Source organism: Acomys minous, assembly GCF_964271855.1.
Source record: "Acomys minous genome assembly, chromosome: 8".
Taxonomy (NCBI): Eukaryota; Metazoa; Chordata; class Mammalia; order Rodentia; family Muridae; genus Acomys; species Acomys minous.
Genome location: NC_140489.1, coordinates 56,049,404 through 56,067,080, shown reverse-complemented (window position 1 = coordinate 56,067,080; position 17,677 = coordinate 56,049,404). Strand labels below are relative to the sequence as shown.

At 38.7% G+C, this 17,677-nt stretch overlaps 1 long non-coding RNA gene across 1 annotated transcript; it reads left to right on the top strand.

The window, feature by feature from the left end:
• The first annotated feature begins 5,303 nt into the window (after positions 1-5,303).
• LOC311603469 lies at positions 5,304-17,430 on the top strand. The gene is made up of 3 exons (XR_014781080.1): positions 5,304-5,469; positions 5,563-5,724; positions 17,275-17,430. It is a non-coding gene; the product is annotated as an uncharacterized lncRNA (long non-coding RNA).
• Positions 17,431-17,677: the final 247 nt, after the last annotated feature.

Genomic DNA, 17,677 nt, shown 5'->3' with positions numbered 1-17,677 from the left:
AAGTGTCCGTGTCTTAATTGATTGCTAGCCAGGCCTATAGGTAATACAGGCCTATAGATAATTTTGAAAACAATATACCACTTCTTTTGATCACAGCTTATCTTGCTATTTGGGAGTTGATTGATTGCTCTTATTCCTCCTCAAGTCTATTCACTATGTTTTAGAACATGGTTGTTATAATACTGATTTCCTTTTATGTGAATTCTCTATATAAATCTGTTCTGTACTCGACTTTTAATTGTGTTATTTGCTTTCTTGATATCCATTTTTTAAAAGTTCTTTATATATTTTGGATGTTACCATTACTGAAATGACCCTTAGAATTTTTCAGACCAAGAGTTCCTCATATATTATTGGCCTTGACTTCCTAAATACTTGGGAGGTTTATTCTCCCTGACTAAGGTCTTTTCTTGGGCCTCAAATTGTCATATTTTTCATTCAAAATACGCATTAAAGAAGTTCAGCATATTTACTGTATAAAGAGTGCTTCTGTTTCACATCATCTGGAATTAGGCAAATGCATAGCTCCAAGGCAGAAGATACAATTTCCTGATATAAATAGCTATCATTTGAGATTTATATGAATGTATAAGTTATTAGGAGGCAGTGTTTAAAGAGAGACATATAAAATGATATTAGTCTCACAGGGATACAGGGGAGACTTTAATCATAAAATTATGGCTTGTGTACAGGTTTAGGCAAAAAGAAACAGAATACCATTTATGTTTCTAATTCAAATTCTATAGGTGCTGACACAGAATTCTCAGAACAAAAGAAACCTTGAATTTTCCTCTAAGTTGCGATAAATCAGTAGCCGAGAAAGAAAGCACTCAGAAAATCTCATGTTAGCTTGTGCTGGAGAACGAGGCCTGGCCAAGGAAGAAGTAAAGCACGCTGCAGATCTTCAGCCACTCCTCCTTTCCTCCACCCTAGTCACCCAGTCTCATGCTTTGCTCTGCCGCAGGATACAGAAAAGGGGTCCTGTCTCCCCCTTTTCTCTTAGCACCAACTCCAACAGATCACTTAGACATTCTTCTGCAGCTGATTTTGCCCCACTCATCCCAATATCCCAGCCTCCAATACCAGAAGGCATTTCCTGAGAACATGCCTGCCATACAGGCCAGGGAAACAGGTAGGCTAACTGCAGATCTTCACTTCTCCCTTCTCCTCCAAATCCAACCTTCCAGATTTACTCCCACATCTGTAGCAGGCCACCTGATATGTCCTCTGTCCCTTCCCTGCTCCCATCTCCAGTGTATCCTACAGATCTTCCCCTCCAAACTCCCTTTCCCCAACTTCTTGTCTTATCCCTGCCATCAGCTCTAGCCCCCAACTGTGGAAAGCCACATCCACACACTTATAGGGATCTGATTTTTTTTAAATAAAGAAGCCAGAAATACACACTGAAGAAAGAACAGCATCTTCAACAAGTGGTAGAAGAATGCAAATACATCTATATTTGTTACCTTGCATAGAACTCAACTCCAAGGGTTTTAACATAAAACCAGATACAATGAACCAGATAGAAGAGAAAGTGGGGAATGGCCTAGAACTCATTGACACAGGAAAAGACTTTCTGAGCAGAACATCATTATCCCAGACACTAAGATCAATAATTAATAAATGGGGCCTCATGAAACTCTGCATGGCACCATCATTCAGATAAAATGGCAGCCTACACAATAGGAAAAGATTTTTTCACCTATTACACATCTGATAGAGCACTAACATCCAAAATATATAAAGAACTTTTAAAAAATGGATATCAAGAAAGCAAATAACACAATTAAAAGTCGAGTACAGAGCAGATTTATATAGAGAATTCACATAAAAGGAAACTCCAATAGCTGAAAAACACTTAAGGAAATGTTCATCATCCTTAGATATCAGGAAAATGCAAGCCAAACTACTTTGTGATTTCATTTTACACCCATTTATAAAGACCAACAATTAGGAACAACCTAGATGTTCCTCAACAAAACAGTAAATAAAGAAAAAGTAGCACATATACACATTGGAGTATTACTCAGCTACTAAAAATAAAAGATTGTTGGGAGGACTCTCCATTCCTGACCTCAAGCTGTACTATAGAGCAACAGTAACAAAACTAGCATCGTATAGGAATAGGCTGTTTGATAAATGGAATTGAATCAAAGACACAGAAATAAACCCACACATCTATGGACACTTGAGTTTTGATAAAGAAGCCAAAACCATCCAATCGAAAAAAGATAGCTTCTTCAACAAATTCTGCTGGTCTACCCTAGATTTCTACAAGTAAAATAAATGTAAATAGATCTGGACCCAGCAGGGGCTGCACAAACTGCTGTACCAACCAAGAACAATGCATGCAGTAAACCTAGACCACCTGTTCAGATCTAGCCGATGGACATCTCATACTCCATGTGGGGTGAGATGGGATGGACTGCCTCTGATATGAACTCTGGTGCCCTCAAATTGTTAATTTCTCCTTGATGGGGCAGCCTTGCAGGGCCCACAGAGGAGGAAGATACAGGCTATCCTGATGAGACCTGATAGGCTATAGTCAGATGGTGGGGGATGAGGGCCCCCTGTGAGAGGAGTAGGGGAAAGGAATAAAGCAGAATAGAGAGGAAAGGTGGGTACAGGAGGATACAAGTGAGGGGATAACAACTGAGATGTAATATGAATAAATTATAAATAAATAAATAAACAGATCAAAAAGAAAAAAAAGAGAAAGTACTCTCTATGTTACTAAAACAGAAACATAAACACCAACCAGCTATAAACTCTTTGATCTACAATGGTGTCCTGCCTATAAGACATGCTAGGGCAGCAGTGCCACAGAGCTTGTGGGAGTAAGCAACTAATATCTGATTTGACTTAAGTCCCACTCCATGAGATGGGACCTACACCTGACACTGCTTAGGTTATCAAGAACCTCAGTCTAGAACAAAAGCAAATATTACCATTCTAAACAAAACAAAGAAAGAAACAAAACCAAAACCAAAACAAACAAACAAACAGAAAAACCCAAAAAACATAGCAATAAAATGAATCCTAATAATGCTCTGCTCACAGAGACTGAGGCAGCATGCGCAGGATGGACAGGGATCTGCACCAGGTCGGAGACCTAGAGCTGAAAGGACATATGGACACAAGGCCCCATTTCTATCCCTGGAGCAATCTCCAATGGACAACCACCTGCAAAAAAAAAATTAATTTTCTCTAAGGAAGTCTGCCTGTTCATCAGTGAAATAGCCAACAGAAAAACAAGCATAAGCTCATCACTGGATGTCCTTTTCTCATAAAGTCATGTCAGACCATATGTTGTTAGTTATTTTATTTATTTACATATATAATCTTTCTTCTCTCATCTTACCCTGCATGTCCTTTGCCTATTTATGGCTTCAAGCTTAGTGTTATTATAGGATTGCTGAGTGTGTAAACGAGTGGGTCCCTGTTAATTGAGACTTTGCTTGGGCTCTTTTCCTTCTAGCTGTTTTGTCCTATTCTGATCTGTTACTTTATGGTTTACCTTATTATTTTCTGTTATATTATGCTTTATTTTCATCCCTTAGAAGCATTTTTGTTTTGTAACTAGAGACAGAAAGGGAGTAGCTCTGGATGGGAGAGGATGAGGGGAGGAACTGGGTGGAGTAGACGGAGAGACAAATATAATCAGGATATATTAGGTGAGAAAAAATCTATTTCCCACAAAAGGAAAACAGATATGCATGGTCCAATTACTATAGGATTTTCATTCTAGATGTTTCCCCCACTCAAGATGTTGTTTTATCTTCAAATAATGGTTCTTTCAAGAAAGGCACCAAACAATGAATGGGTTTTACAGATGAGGCTTTGACGAAGGTACATGCATTTCTGGTATTGTTGGAAAAGAAAGTTTTATTTTTAGATAAATTTGAATGTAAGGACAGATGCTTTCTGGTGAATTCTGAAAGGTAAGCTCTTGGGAAAACAGTGAACATTGTTGAAACACATAATAAAAACAAGAAAAAACCTGGAAAAAAGGAATTTCAGACTTAACAATTAAATTTTATTGACCCACTGGTACAGGTGGATGCAAGCCTGTGGGATGGGACATATAAACATCTTTAAAGTGTTCTCACCCCACTTTAAAACCCTTTGGAACCAGTGAATCTATTACCTTTTTTTGTGCAAAGCTACAGAAAATACTATCAGGAAGCAGGCAAAATGAATAAGGAATTCAAAGTTTAAGGTGAAATCTCATGTTATGTGATCGGGTAGCTACAAGCTGAATCATTTACTGTTTTGCAACAGTGACACTTGACTCTCCAAGCCACTCTCCTTTAGGATGGGCGTGGTCCTTTCTGTTATATGTGGATAAGCAAGCAGGCATCCTTCTCTTGTCCTAATGAGCACTAGATTCTGGCAGCATGTAAATTAAGCTGTTTTGGAATCCACTCCCAGGCCACAAGGGTGTTGTGTAGTGTACTGAAGTAGTAATTTACTAAATGGGACCCTTATGGCCTAAGAGAGTTCATTTAGCTTCCCAAATGCCTACCTTAACCAGGCAATGCTTTATGGTCTGGAGAACCTAATGAGTGTTCAATTATATCATTACATTTAGAAAAGGAGATTCATATATCCAGAAAATTTGCAAGTGCTTTTTCTCAAACTCAAGTTATTTTTAGACTCTTGACTCCCGTCATTTGCTTCCATTGGCCTAAATAAGCAACCGTTCCCTCTCCCAAGTTAAGGATTCTACTGGGTTTTATCTGACATAATGTTGTAAATTTAACTTCATTAGAAGGAATGATTAGTGGAAAGGTGATAAACATTGAAAAACATTTGCCACTTGATATCACTCATTATTCTTTAAAGTTGTTTTTAGGAACAAGTTTTTCTACCTGGAAATTAAGACCTTCACACTTGAGCGTGGCTGCTTTGCAGTGTTCACAAGGCAGTGTCCTCCACATAGTTCAGCAGTGACAGGTCTCATTTTCAACTTTTAAAAGACTGCGTGCTGGCTCATTGGGTCAAAAAAATTTAGAATCATAGTTAAAACTTTATAAAATAAATGAATATAGCTTAAGAGTGTTATGTTAAGATGTTTCACATGGTTTGTGGGCCTTTGAGTTACAAGACCAATGTTTTTCATGCAGTATGTAAAGATGGCTAGGGTGCTGTCATTTCTACTTTCTCTAGGTGGCAGCTTAGCTCTACCTTAAAACATTGCCCTTTTGGTGTTTTTCTCACTGACATTTCATTTTAAAGCTAGTACTGTAATGCACAATAACATGTAAAATGAATACAGCCAAACATGAGCTGCCTGCCTTTAATGTCTTGACAAGGCTTTTCATGTAGCTTTGCCAGGCTGCTGATTTTAATAGAAGGACTTGGCTATAAGAGTATATTTTTTTAAAGTGCTCTTATTTGCCATTTCCTCACATGAAGGTCAAAAGCTCTTTTTTTATTATCAGGCTTCAGTTACAAGGCAGCAGAATTGTAGGTTTTTGAACATTATTTGCATGTATTGAGCCAATTGTCATGCTATTTAGTTACATCCAAGATGTGTTTACTTCTTCCTCTCTATTGTAGTAACCAGAGCAGCTGGTCTGAATGTCACAGTACCCTCATCTGTTCAATGAGAGCCCAAGTGCCTCCTTGAGAACTATGAAAATAGCAGCTAAGAACAAGAGGAAGAAAGCTGCTCAATGATTTACAGAATTAGTTCAAAGTGGAGCCATTGCATCCCTCAAGGTAAAAGTGTTTGGAGACATTTAGAAAAATTTGTCATTATATTTTATTGGAATGTATAAAATCTCTCTCTCTCTCTCTCTCTCTCTCTCTCTCTCTGTGCATGTGTGTGTGTATGTGTATGTGTGTGTGTGTGTGTGTGTGTGTGTGTGTGTGTGTGTGTGTGTGTGTGCTGCAGTATGGAAATAGAGGTCAGAGGACTACTTGCATACTATGAGGTCTGATTGTTTGCTATGGCTACGTATCCATGGAGCCATGTCTTGGCTTTTGATTATATTTGATTATTTTGATTATTGAAACTAGTAACAAAGAAGTGTTCTTACCAGCATCTAGAGTGACAACAGAGTCCAGGAATACAGTAAAAAACCCTCTAGTGCAGAGGAAAGTTTTCTACAACAATGCTGTGTCCAGCCCAAATGTCGAGAGACCTGAAGGTATGGTAGAGAAAAGAGCCATAGACAAAGTGTACGGAGAGCACAAAACTGCATATTTAAGTAGGTTACTGGAGGTTATAAATATCATCATGCCATTTCAAAAAGATCTTTTGGAAAAAATTGCTTTTAATTCAGTAACAGATTTCTTATGAAATGATTACTCTTTCATGTTGCTCCACCTGTTTTTACTCACATAAAAAATAAGATGTGTCCTTGAATTTTAGTTTCTTAATTAAAAATATTGTTCAAGTCTTATTTTGCATATCTACAAACTCAGGAAACCTCTTTATGAGAACCACTGTTTACTGAGTACACAGCTTTAGTCTGCACAGCTGTCAAGATCTATATTCAGGTTTCCTGCCTTTCTATTTTGTGAGTCAGTTTTATTAAAACAGGTTTGAGGTGTCTCAAGTTTATCAGTCTTATTGACTATGGAATAAATTAATTAAAATTATTGAAAAATCAAGGTTTGATCATATTGAAGTTCCTGAAGGATTTAGTAAAGGAAGTTACTTAATTTGTCATTGCCAGGAGGCTGAGAAACAATGACAAACTTGTTTAGTATCCTGAGACTGTGCTGCAGGCACAATTCATCATCATGTTCTGCCTGAGGATCCATTGTGGGACATAATTAAGAGTACTCACTATATATGGATTCGTCAGGTACTCTGACATTTAATAAGCTGATATGGTAAGATTTCTCTGTTACCTTTTGTTCTCCTTTGATCAATTATCTTTCATATGACATCTTATTTTAAGCCCTTGTTCATAAGATGGATTAAGTTTGAGTAACTTTTGCTGTAAGGAAGGAAACTGCAGAAGCCCCCAAGGTGCCACTGCAGGAGCTCAACCTTCTACTGAAGAGAGTATAAAATCTCTGGAGCAGGACTGAGGCTTTCTTTAGTCACTGCATTTTAACTCTTAGGTAGCCACATGTTCATTTTGCAGCGGAGGTGAAGGAGATTGATTCATCTTTGACCTCAAGTCCTTTCTAATCAGAATCTGCTTTCTTTGCTTCTTTCCCGAGCAAACTCCATATATATGTGTGTGTGTGTATGTATACACACACATATATATGTATACTTTTGTACAGTATACAAACTCCACATATATATATGTATATATATATGTATGTGTGTGTGTGTTTTCTGTATAAGTGTTTGTTTTCATGTACAGCTATATAGCATGTACATGCCAGGTGCCCATGGAGGCCAGAAAACTGTCAGATACCCCGAAAGTAGGCAGTTGTGAGCTGCCATATTGATGCTAGGAATAGAACCCAGGTCCTCTGGAAGAGAAGTCAGTGCTCTTAAGTGCTGAACTACCTCTACCCCACCGGCAAACCATCTGATGCTTTGCTTTCTATATGCCTTGTTCTCACTTTCCATTTCATTCCACTTCCTAAAATAATTTAACTCTTGTACTTTTATTATTCTCTGAGCACTGTTGTTGGCATAATATTAGTTCTTTATCAGAAAGCCACTTTGCTCTCAGTTTGTTCTATTTCTCAATGAACGTTGACAGAGCTTGGTCCCCTTCCTTCTTGAACCCCCCCATTCTCCTTTCTTCACTGGGAGCCCCCTTTCTTCCTTTCTTTTCCCCTTTGAGTGATGGAACTTGAGTGCTTCCCTGGGCTCCTGAGAATGTCTTCTTTACATCCACGACTTCATTGTTTACACATTGATAAGCACACTTTTGCACTTTCAGTCTAGCCCTCTTCTCCAGATCTGTACACCACTCACATCCTAGCAGGACTTCTTGGCCATCATCTCATCTCATCCGGTTTCCTGCTTCTCTAGAGGTAGCGTGAGCGGCCAGATTGATTCTAATGAAAAACTTCAGGGTCATCCTTCACTCTCCACCTTCTCTCACTATCCATCACTCTCAGATGAAATTCCTAGCAGCATTTTGCCCACTCCCACAGTTCAAGTATTTCCATACATCCCAGTTTCTTCTGTGACCATATTTAGCAGTGTCTTCATCACTTCTCCTTTCAGGATCCTCCTTAGTTATCTGTTCCTACCCTCCTCTTGCCTCCATTCATATTTCTACAGCAATGGTGTGTCCAGCCAACATGTTAAGAAAGAGCTTGAAGGTGAGAAATCCTTTGTAGAAGAACGTAATGGATGAGAATTGAAGTGTTAAATAATATCAAATTGATTGCAAGTCTTTCCTGCTTACAACACATAAAAAAGAACTATTGCATTTTGATGTTATACTCTTGGATCTGTCCTGTCTATTTCTCCAGTGCCATTTCTGTCACTTACCTTCTATCCCAATAATACTTTATGGTTTTATTGACTTGTGGGGTTTGTAGAGGTCATACTTTTTCTACCTATGGAGCTTTTACCTTATGCTTTTGAATCACCCTCCAGCTCTTTTTTACATATAATTTTTGTGTTTTGTAAGTATTATATTAAAAATTACAAAAATACTCACTCAAGTCTGCACTTATGTTTTAGTCTTGTTTATATATTCATTACTTCTTTGTCTTTTGTCTCACTAAATTTTAGGCTTCATGATGACAGGGTTCTCTTCTGCTTGCCTAGAAGCATGAGGGCACTCAATACATATTGGATAAAAAATAGATAATAATCAACTTTTATAGAAGGGATCAGGATACTAGATGAAAAAATAGAGAATCATCAACATATATGCAGGAAGGATCAAGATAAAAGACAAGCATCCACACTCACATATATTTCTTACTTTTATAAAGAAAGATATCATCCACCATACAAAGAAGGATATGAAAGGTGATGCCTAATATTTAAGGATTAATGTAGGAAGCTGGTTGGACATAGAACTAAAAAACAGAATGAGAATATGGGTAGAATTTAAAGACAAAAGAATTATACATGCTTGGGAGATGGTGAGCTGTGACTCACAGATGCTGGTCTACTAGAGTTCAATGACAGCCTTTCCAGAACATGGCCCCTTTATTTTTTCATTTTTGAGGTTATAATGTAATTCAATCATTTTCCTTTCCCATTCTTTCCTCTGAACACTCCCATATACCTTTTCTTGCTCCCTTTCAAACTCATGATCTCCTTTTTCATTAATTGTTATAGCATGTATATATATATATATGCACATACACACACAACACACACACACACACACACACACACACACACACACACACACACACACACACACACATATATATATATATATTATGTATATATTTCTAAATATGACCTGCTCAGTTGGTATGTTACCTCTATGTATGTTTTCAGGGCTGACCATTTGATATTGGATAGGCAGTTGGTGTAATTTGAGCATCAGGGAGTTTGCTATGAAATTGTGTCTTCTAGTAATCATGGAAACTGCACCCATAAATTCTCACCACATGACTGCTGAGACATGAGCTGAACAAGGTCAAGACCAGTAGATATAACAAAGTGGTAAGAGAAAGACCATGAGGCCTCAACAATATGCAAAGAGCTACAGGCAACAAAGAAATGCTGAGAGTGGGGAAATAGGCCTTGGATTTGTCTGATTTCCATCAGCTATTGATCCAAGGGACTTTTCCTCATTGAGATGCTGAGATTTAGTGATCAGTGCTTGTTGACTGATTGGGTTTCTGTGTATAGTAAATGTAGTTCCTACAGTTGTATCTTACCGGACATCTTTTTTGTTTGTTTTTAGATAAGATATTGCTACATGTTCCAGGCTAGCTTCAAAATCATAATCCTTCTGCATCAGCTTCCTGAATAGCTAGACTAATGCATCATTCTTGTCTCTGCCTGGACGGGCTCTTAAAGCTTTCCTGTTTGTCAACGACAACAAAGAAACCAAATAAACTACCTTGGGAGAAAACCAAGTAAAGTCCCTAAGAATTGGATAGACTATATCTTCATAATTTCTCCATCTTCAAAGAAGGGATGTGTGACATAAAAATTGTAAGGTCAAACAAACCCTGTCATCCATGAGCGGCCTCTGGTCCTGGTGTTTTACCATAACAGTAGGAATCCTAACCAGGATGTTGGTTCTAAGATAGCTTCACATGTTGCCTTTTGAATTTCTTTTTAAAAGAAACCATTATCTGCCATCATATATTTTAATATTTACCCTGGAGCTTCTTGTTTGCCTTCAGTTATCAGACAATAAATCTGATATGAGAAATAAACAGGAATAATGCCTGGAACTGTGACAGTATTACTTGGCTGACTTACAGAGGCCATAAAACATTTTAGCAATGCCCTTTTGTTCATCACTGTTAAGATAGATTCATAGTCTATATACAGCTGAATAATAGCTGCACTCCCAGAGGATGTTTATATTTTGTCGTCAAAAATAATCCATACAAATTTTTCATTATAATATATGAGACCCAGCAAAATACAACAGACAAAAATAAATAAACAACCTAAACAAAGCAAAACAAAGCAACAACAGCACACCTACATTTAATTACCTGCCATTTGAGAGCTGTGGTTTTTACTTGGGGACATTTTACAGAAAATATAAACATATAATGTCTCTTTTTAAAAAAGAATACAGAATTACAGGTTTAATTTTTTTCATGCGATTTGTCCATATTTTAGATGTTATTCTCATTTGGACACTGGTCACATTTTCTTTAAACGTAGAGTCCTTGATGTTCTCTATATTTTGCTTTTTGATCTCTATTTTTAGTTTTATCACTTATATACTTTTAGCTTTTCTAGTGGCCCAAAGGAATATATCAAGAAAGCGTGCCATGCTGTATGAAGGATATTGTACCACCTTTTCCATTTTACTTTTACACCCTGTACAACTTGGCCTTAGAATTTATGTTAGTCAGCTTTTTGTTACTGTGGCAAAATACTAGAGGCAACGCATCAAAATGGGAATAGGATCATTTTGGTTGTGGGTTCTTTTTAAGATCAAATATTCCCAAGTCTCTGGGCATCAATGAGGACAGCAATCATGGCAGGATACGTAACAGAGCAAAGTAATCATGTTTTCAGTTAGAAGCAGAAAATAGAGGACAGACAGTGGGCTTATTCCCTTTGGGGATCTATTCTCAATGACTGAAGGACTTTTCACAAGCTCTCACCTACTGTATCCTCTACCACTCTGTAGAGTATCATATTCAGAATCAAATATTTGACACATGAGCCTTTTGGGGGATGTTCAGTAAAACCACAGCAGCACTGTAGTATACCCATTAATGGTTATTATTTCTATTGCAGGCAGAATATCATTTAGCATTCATAAATTCATTTGCTTTTGTCCTTTTCCTACAGTTTTTCTAAACTTTAATTTTGTTCTTACTTTGAGTCATGACATTTCGAGTTTCTCTCTAGTTGCCTTTTGGAGCCCCTTGCCCTACAAGTTGCGCTGTGACGTTTCGTGCTGTTTATTTCCTATGGCTTTAAGAGGGTAATTTCAGTTTAGTGGCTAATCCCCAAACTTGAGACCTTCAGTTCTGGAAGTTCAGAGTTCGATGGGTTTTATACAGATATGGCCTGGGCTGTGGCACTTTCTGGAGGTTCTAGAAGAGGATGTGCTTCCCTGCCCTTTCCAGCTGCTGCAGACCACACGTGCTCTCTCTCTCTCTCTCTTTTTTTTTAAGTTTCTCTTTTTGTGTGTCATGTAGACAGATCAATGTTACCTCCTGGGCTTTTTATTTTTAACCCCAGGGATTGACATGCCTTGTGTATGTCATGCAAGCAAGCACTCAGCCAATTGAGCTGTCTTCCTAGGCCTTCTTGTATAACGAAGAACTCTTGTGACAACATTGAGCTCACCTGGGTAACTGAGGATGAGTTTCCCATTAGGAAGTCAACTGTTTGCTAACCTTAATTCTACTTGCTATTTTAATTACCCTTTGCAAAATAATAGGCAGAACAGTCCCACGTTCTGGGGAATAGGAGGCCTATATCTCTGAGGCAGGTAGTGATTATTCTGTATCTGTCACTCTGTTGGGTGCAATAGTCACATTATACTTGGGTTGCATTTGTGGCCTCCCCCTCTCCTCCATATGCCTAATCTCTGATGACTGTGAATGAATGTATGAAAACGACGGCTTTGATCTTTGCATTTAAGGCATAATTAAAATAACTTACTTTGATTATATAAGTAACTTAAGAAAAATAGATAAATAATAATCATTCTTCTCCACTTTATTTAAATTCTTTATATCAGATCCATTTTCTTTCTTTTCTCCTTTTTGTAGTATGTAGCTATTCTATGCTGTAAGAGACACAGAGAGCACCTTGAAAATTAAAACTACTCTATGGAAACATTTTTTCATTAACTTATTCAGATTACATCTAAATTTTTATCCTCTTGCTTGTCTCCTTCTGTCCCTCCCTCCCTCCCTCCTTCCCTGCCTCCCTCCCTCTTTCTCCCTATTCCCATCCCCTAGGTCTGTGACAGAGGGGACCTCCTCCCTCACCATATGGTCATAGTCTATCAAGTATTATGTTGGCAGCCTTTCTGTTCTTTCTCTGAGTGCTAGCAGCCCTCTCCACCAAGGGGAAGTGGTCAAATATGGGGCACCAGAGTTCATGTCAGAGTCAGTCCCCGCTCTCCACACAACTGTGCTTAATGTCCTGTCCCTTGCCTAGATCTGAGTAGGAGTTCTGTATTTATTGCATGTGTTGTCCTTGGTTGGTGCAGTAGCTTGAGCAGACCCCCACCCCCACCCCCGGGTCCAGATCTGCCCATCATGATGTTCTTCTTGTAGGTTTCTAGGACCCTCTGGATCCTTCTATTTCCCCATTCTCCTGTACTTCTGTCACCTAAAGTCCCAATAGGAGGTCCTTGTATCTAGCCCAGTCTCCTGGTAAGTGAAGATTTTCAGGGGACATTCTTGTTGGGCTAGTGTCCAATTATAAGTGAGTATATGCCATGTGAGTCTTTCTGCTTCTGGGGTAACTCACTCAGTATGATCATTTCTAGTTCCATCCATTTGTCTGCAGATTTCAGGATTTCCTGGTTTTTAATAGCTGAGTAGTGTTCCACGGAACTTTGGGCTGTGTTCAGGGACAGAGTATTGGCAACTTCAGGGAAGGCAGACTTTTCCTCCAAGGTTAACGTCCTCATAGAAGAAAGCTATTCTTGTCTATTAGGTTTCAAGTCATTGTGCTCTCTCTGCTTAGGGTGAGGCGATCCCCTCACACAGTCAATGATGTCTAGTGGAGCACTGGCTTCAGCACACATCAAACCTTTTCCAATTGTAAAAGCTCACTGTCGTGGAAAGTATGCTCTCTAGTCCTAGCACTGGGAGAAAATGACCTCCTGCATTTTTAAGTTATATGGATACATTAGGGCTAAGACCTGGCCTGTCAGCACAACCAACTCCTCAGACTGGCCTCTCAAATCCATACTCTGAGAAGCCAGTCAGGTTATTTCTTTCTCCTCTGTGCATTTATAGGGCTAGAGTTTCTCCACAGATTAAATAGAGGTATTTATATTTTTTCATGGATTTCAGTTTTTTAAGTTGTTTTCATAAAATGAGTGGAAAATGTGAAAAAGAACCAGTAGATAGTCTGAGTAGTAATACTGTAGAAGGACCACTGAGGAAAAAAAGAAAAGGGTTCAATATCCCAAATACTGGAGGCTTTGCCCAGAAATGGTGACAAGGAGCTAGTAGTTGGTCTTTTGCAACCAGTTTATGTGCACAACACAGTGCTGTTGAGAATCTACATAAACAGTGAGCATCAGAATCTCAGATTTTAGTTTTGATACTTCTGTGGCATGCAGACAAGAGCTGGTAGGTGCAGCTTTTTAACTTGAAATAATGAGAAAACTTTCTCCTTTTTGAATTAGTTAGGAAGTTGGCATTAAAACAGCCCCAAGGCATGGACTGTGAATCCAAGTGTATCCACACCAAGCTGCCTTTCATTTAAGTCTGTTTAATAAATCATCTTCCTAACTGGAGCTGGGGTATGAAAGTTCATGCCTCTGGCACACTGAAAGGGAGGAAGGGATCAGGAGCATGGGGTTTTGAAAAATGTAATATTACTTTCAACTTGTGATTTCTGACACAAAAAGAAATATCCCACTTAAAAATACTTCTACCTGAATAAAACAACTACTCTTTTTGGAGGTTAAAAATAATATTTGGAAAGTCAGAAATGGTTTGGCTTTGTCCAAGTTTCAGTGGATTACATGAAGGGAGGACGAGCTGGAGTTCATGAGGGCAGGGCCAACAGAATTGGTGAAAGAATAACAATTTTACTTGTTTGATTTTTTTTTCATATCCCATCTAAGCTATTTTTTATGTACAGGGAAATAGTAACATCATAGAGAACGATTTCATAAGAACTTAATAAAAACTTTGTAGTTGTTCAGTAAACATGTCATGTTTATAAGCCATTCAAAGAAGTGATGTGGCTGATTTTAGAAGCAAGGTTTTGGTAGTCCTGAGCATTTATTTATTAAGTATGTTTCCTTGATATCTGCTCTGTGCCAGGCAGTGACAAGTGTCCAGGACACAGAAAATACTATAGTGAGTAGACATATATGGCCTTCGGCTTTGGAACAAAGACAGGTACCTAGTTATTATCCATGTATCCAGTAAAAAAGCCAAAATGCCGACAGTAGATGAATAAATAAAGAAAATGTGGTACAGGTAGCACACACCTTTCATATTCAAGATGTGAAGCGGGTCTGTGAGCTTATCTATACAGGGATTCCAGACAGGTAGGGATACAGAATGAGACCTTATCTCACAAAAATAATGTGGTGTATATATAAACAATAGAATTTTATTCATCTATAAAAAAAATAAGAGAATGGTTTTTCTGGAAAATGATGGAACTGAGAATTACCACGTTAAGTGAAAAAGAGATAAAAAGTAAGAAGAGATAAAGAGAAATATCCAATGTGTGTGTGTATGTGTGTGTGTGTGTGTGTGTGTGTGTGTGTGTGTGTGTGTGTATTGGAATCATAAAACAAGAAAGGAAAATTGGGAGCAAAAGAGATTGTAGTTGCAATTTTTGGGGAAAGCAATATATGTTATGAAAGCACAGGGGAAGTTTGTGGGGGAGGAAACATGGGAAGGTAGCAGAAGGCTGATCACAAGAATAAAGCATGTATGATTACGTCATGACCAAACCTATTACTTAAAAAACCCTCTAATCATAAACATATAAAAAGAAACAGAGTAAATGCAATAAAGGACAAAGAACAGGGCAACATGGAAGTATATAAAGTAAAAATTAGACTCAGAATTGTGATTTAGTAAAAGTTTTCAAGAATCAGTAACATCTAAATTGCAACCTGCATTGTAAGTAAGGAGGAATTGCCAAGTTAGAGACGGAGAATGCTAGAAGCAGGGGGGAAGGGAGGGGACCTGCAAGTGTTGGGTGCTCAAAGCACTTCAGAAGCAGAGCTTGGAGTGAGGAGAGGAGGGCAATGGCGAGGGAAGAAGAGCCTGGAAAGGCAGGCCAGGGCCTCGAGACTGTGTGCTTGCTCTACAGTAAGACAAAGATTGAACAAATGAAAAATGAGCACCTGGTGATAGGAAGCTGTGGAAAGCTTTCAAACCATGTTCCTGCACAATGACCTGTGGTTTGCAATTCTTGCACTGGTTGTACTGTGAAAAACAGAGGAAGGTTGAAGACTAGAGGGAAGTTCAGGGTAACAGTAGGTCCAGTGTAAATCAATGATGTATAGTGCCCTTACGATGAAGTACACACATAAGTGTAGCTTTAGGTATGTTAAACTTTGGGTACCTATGTGCTAATTAAAATAAGTTGTCTAGGAGACAGTCAAAAGTGTCAGTAGCTTGCAAACCCAATCTGAGTGGAGTATACATACTTCCAAGTTATCAGCCTAAGGGTAGAAACAAAAATAATGGAGATTGATCCAGTTGCCTAGAGTATGTACTGAGGATTCTTACAGTGTGGTCTTAAGAGACAGATGGCACTTTTTTGTTGTTGTTGTTTTTCTTTTGTTTTTTTGAGACAGGGTTTCTCTGTGTAGCCCTGGCTGTCCTGGACTCTCTTTGTAGACCAGGCTGGCCTTGAACTCACAGTGATCCGCCTGTCTCTGCCTCCCAAGTGCTGGGATTAAAGGCATACGCTACCACGCCCGGTTTACAGATGGTACTTTTAAACAAATAAACAGGAGGAGGAATTGAGGTAGACAGAGTGAGGTGACTAGATAAAAAGTCTATCAAGACAGTCTGAATGTGGCATACGTATTACATTTAGATATAATAACAGGAAGAGAGCAGAGATTGTTCAAGGAAACTTAGGGAAGGTATTCTTTGTAATATTTCTCTCTCTGTCTCTCTCTCTCTGTCTCTCTCTTCTCTCTCTCTCTGTCTCTGTTTCTCTGTCACTCTGTCTCTCTGTCTCTGTCTGTCTGTCTGTCTGTCTATCTGTCTCTCTCGTGTGTGTGTGTGTGTGTGTGTGTGTGTGTGTGTGTGTGTGTGTGAATGTGCATGCATGTGCCCATGTAGGGCTAGATGTGGGATCCCTAGGAGTGGAGTTAGAGGTATTCACGAGCCATATGATGTGCATGTTGGGTACCAAACTGATCTTCAGCAAGAACAGCAAATATTCTTAACTTTAGAAACATCTCTCTAGACTTTGAGAAATACTTTATAAAGAGAATGCTCAGTCTTGCAGTCAGCACCTTGGGGTGGTGAGGGCAGCAATCATGTTAAAAAGGAGGCAAGTAGGACAAAAGTGAGCACACTGGCTTAGAAAGTTGGCGTAGAAGAGGAGCAGAACAAGAGGGTGGGACCAGGCATGTAAGCGCTCAGCCGGGAGGTCCATGTGCTCATGGTATATATTTTTGTTTTTGGTTTTAGTGTGTGAAGCCAAAGTTTTTTCATCTACAGATGGGAATAAGAGCTTGAAGATGAAGTAGGAGGCATAGAGGAATGAAGGTGGTATTGGAAAGGAAAAAAGAGCACTTGGGGAAAGATGCGTAGGGTACCAATAGAAGGATTGAGCATAGGCAAGATAAATTCAGCCTGGATGAAAATGATGTAGGTTGTTGGTAAGAGGAGGTGTGGGCGGCTTGAAAAAAATGTGAGAGATGGCCACTGTGGAAAACAAGAAAGCTGAGGGAGGAGGTGGAAAGAAAAAGCAACAGCATCAGGCACCCCAGTCTAAGTTGAATGCCAAGAAACTGTAGTACCAACACTCTTTTCTTCTCTTTCTTCCAGAAGTGGCTGAGACCTGAGCCGAGGTGAGGAGGTTGCAGATATGGTGGGCATCTTCTGGCTGGGTGTGAGCCGAATGCAAGGGGAGAAGGTGGCTGGGAACCCTGGAAAGTGGGTATGCAACGGACCAGGCACTTGTTCAGAAGTTTTTGTTCTCATCAAAAATTATCTTAAAAAAAACTCTGTCGTCTGCTCATATATTTTGAAGTTGAAATAAAAATGTTAACATATAAAATAGTTTCAGAATGTTTTATTGCTTATCTTATGTAATATATATATAAGTTAAATGTAGTTTTGTACAAGAGTCTTGGAATATAGTTTTAGCTCAATTTATAGATCTTGTTCTTTGGCCAATCAGGCCTCATTGTGAAACTAATCAACCAAATTAGGGTTACCTTTCACCAAA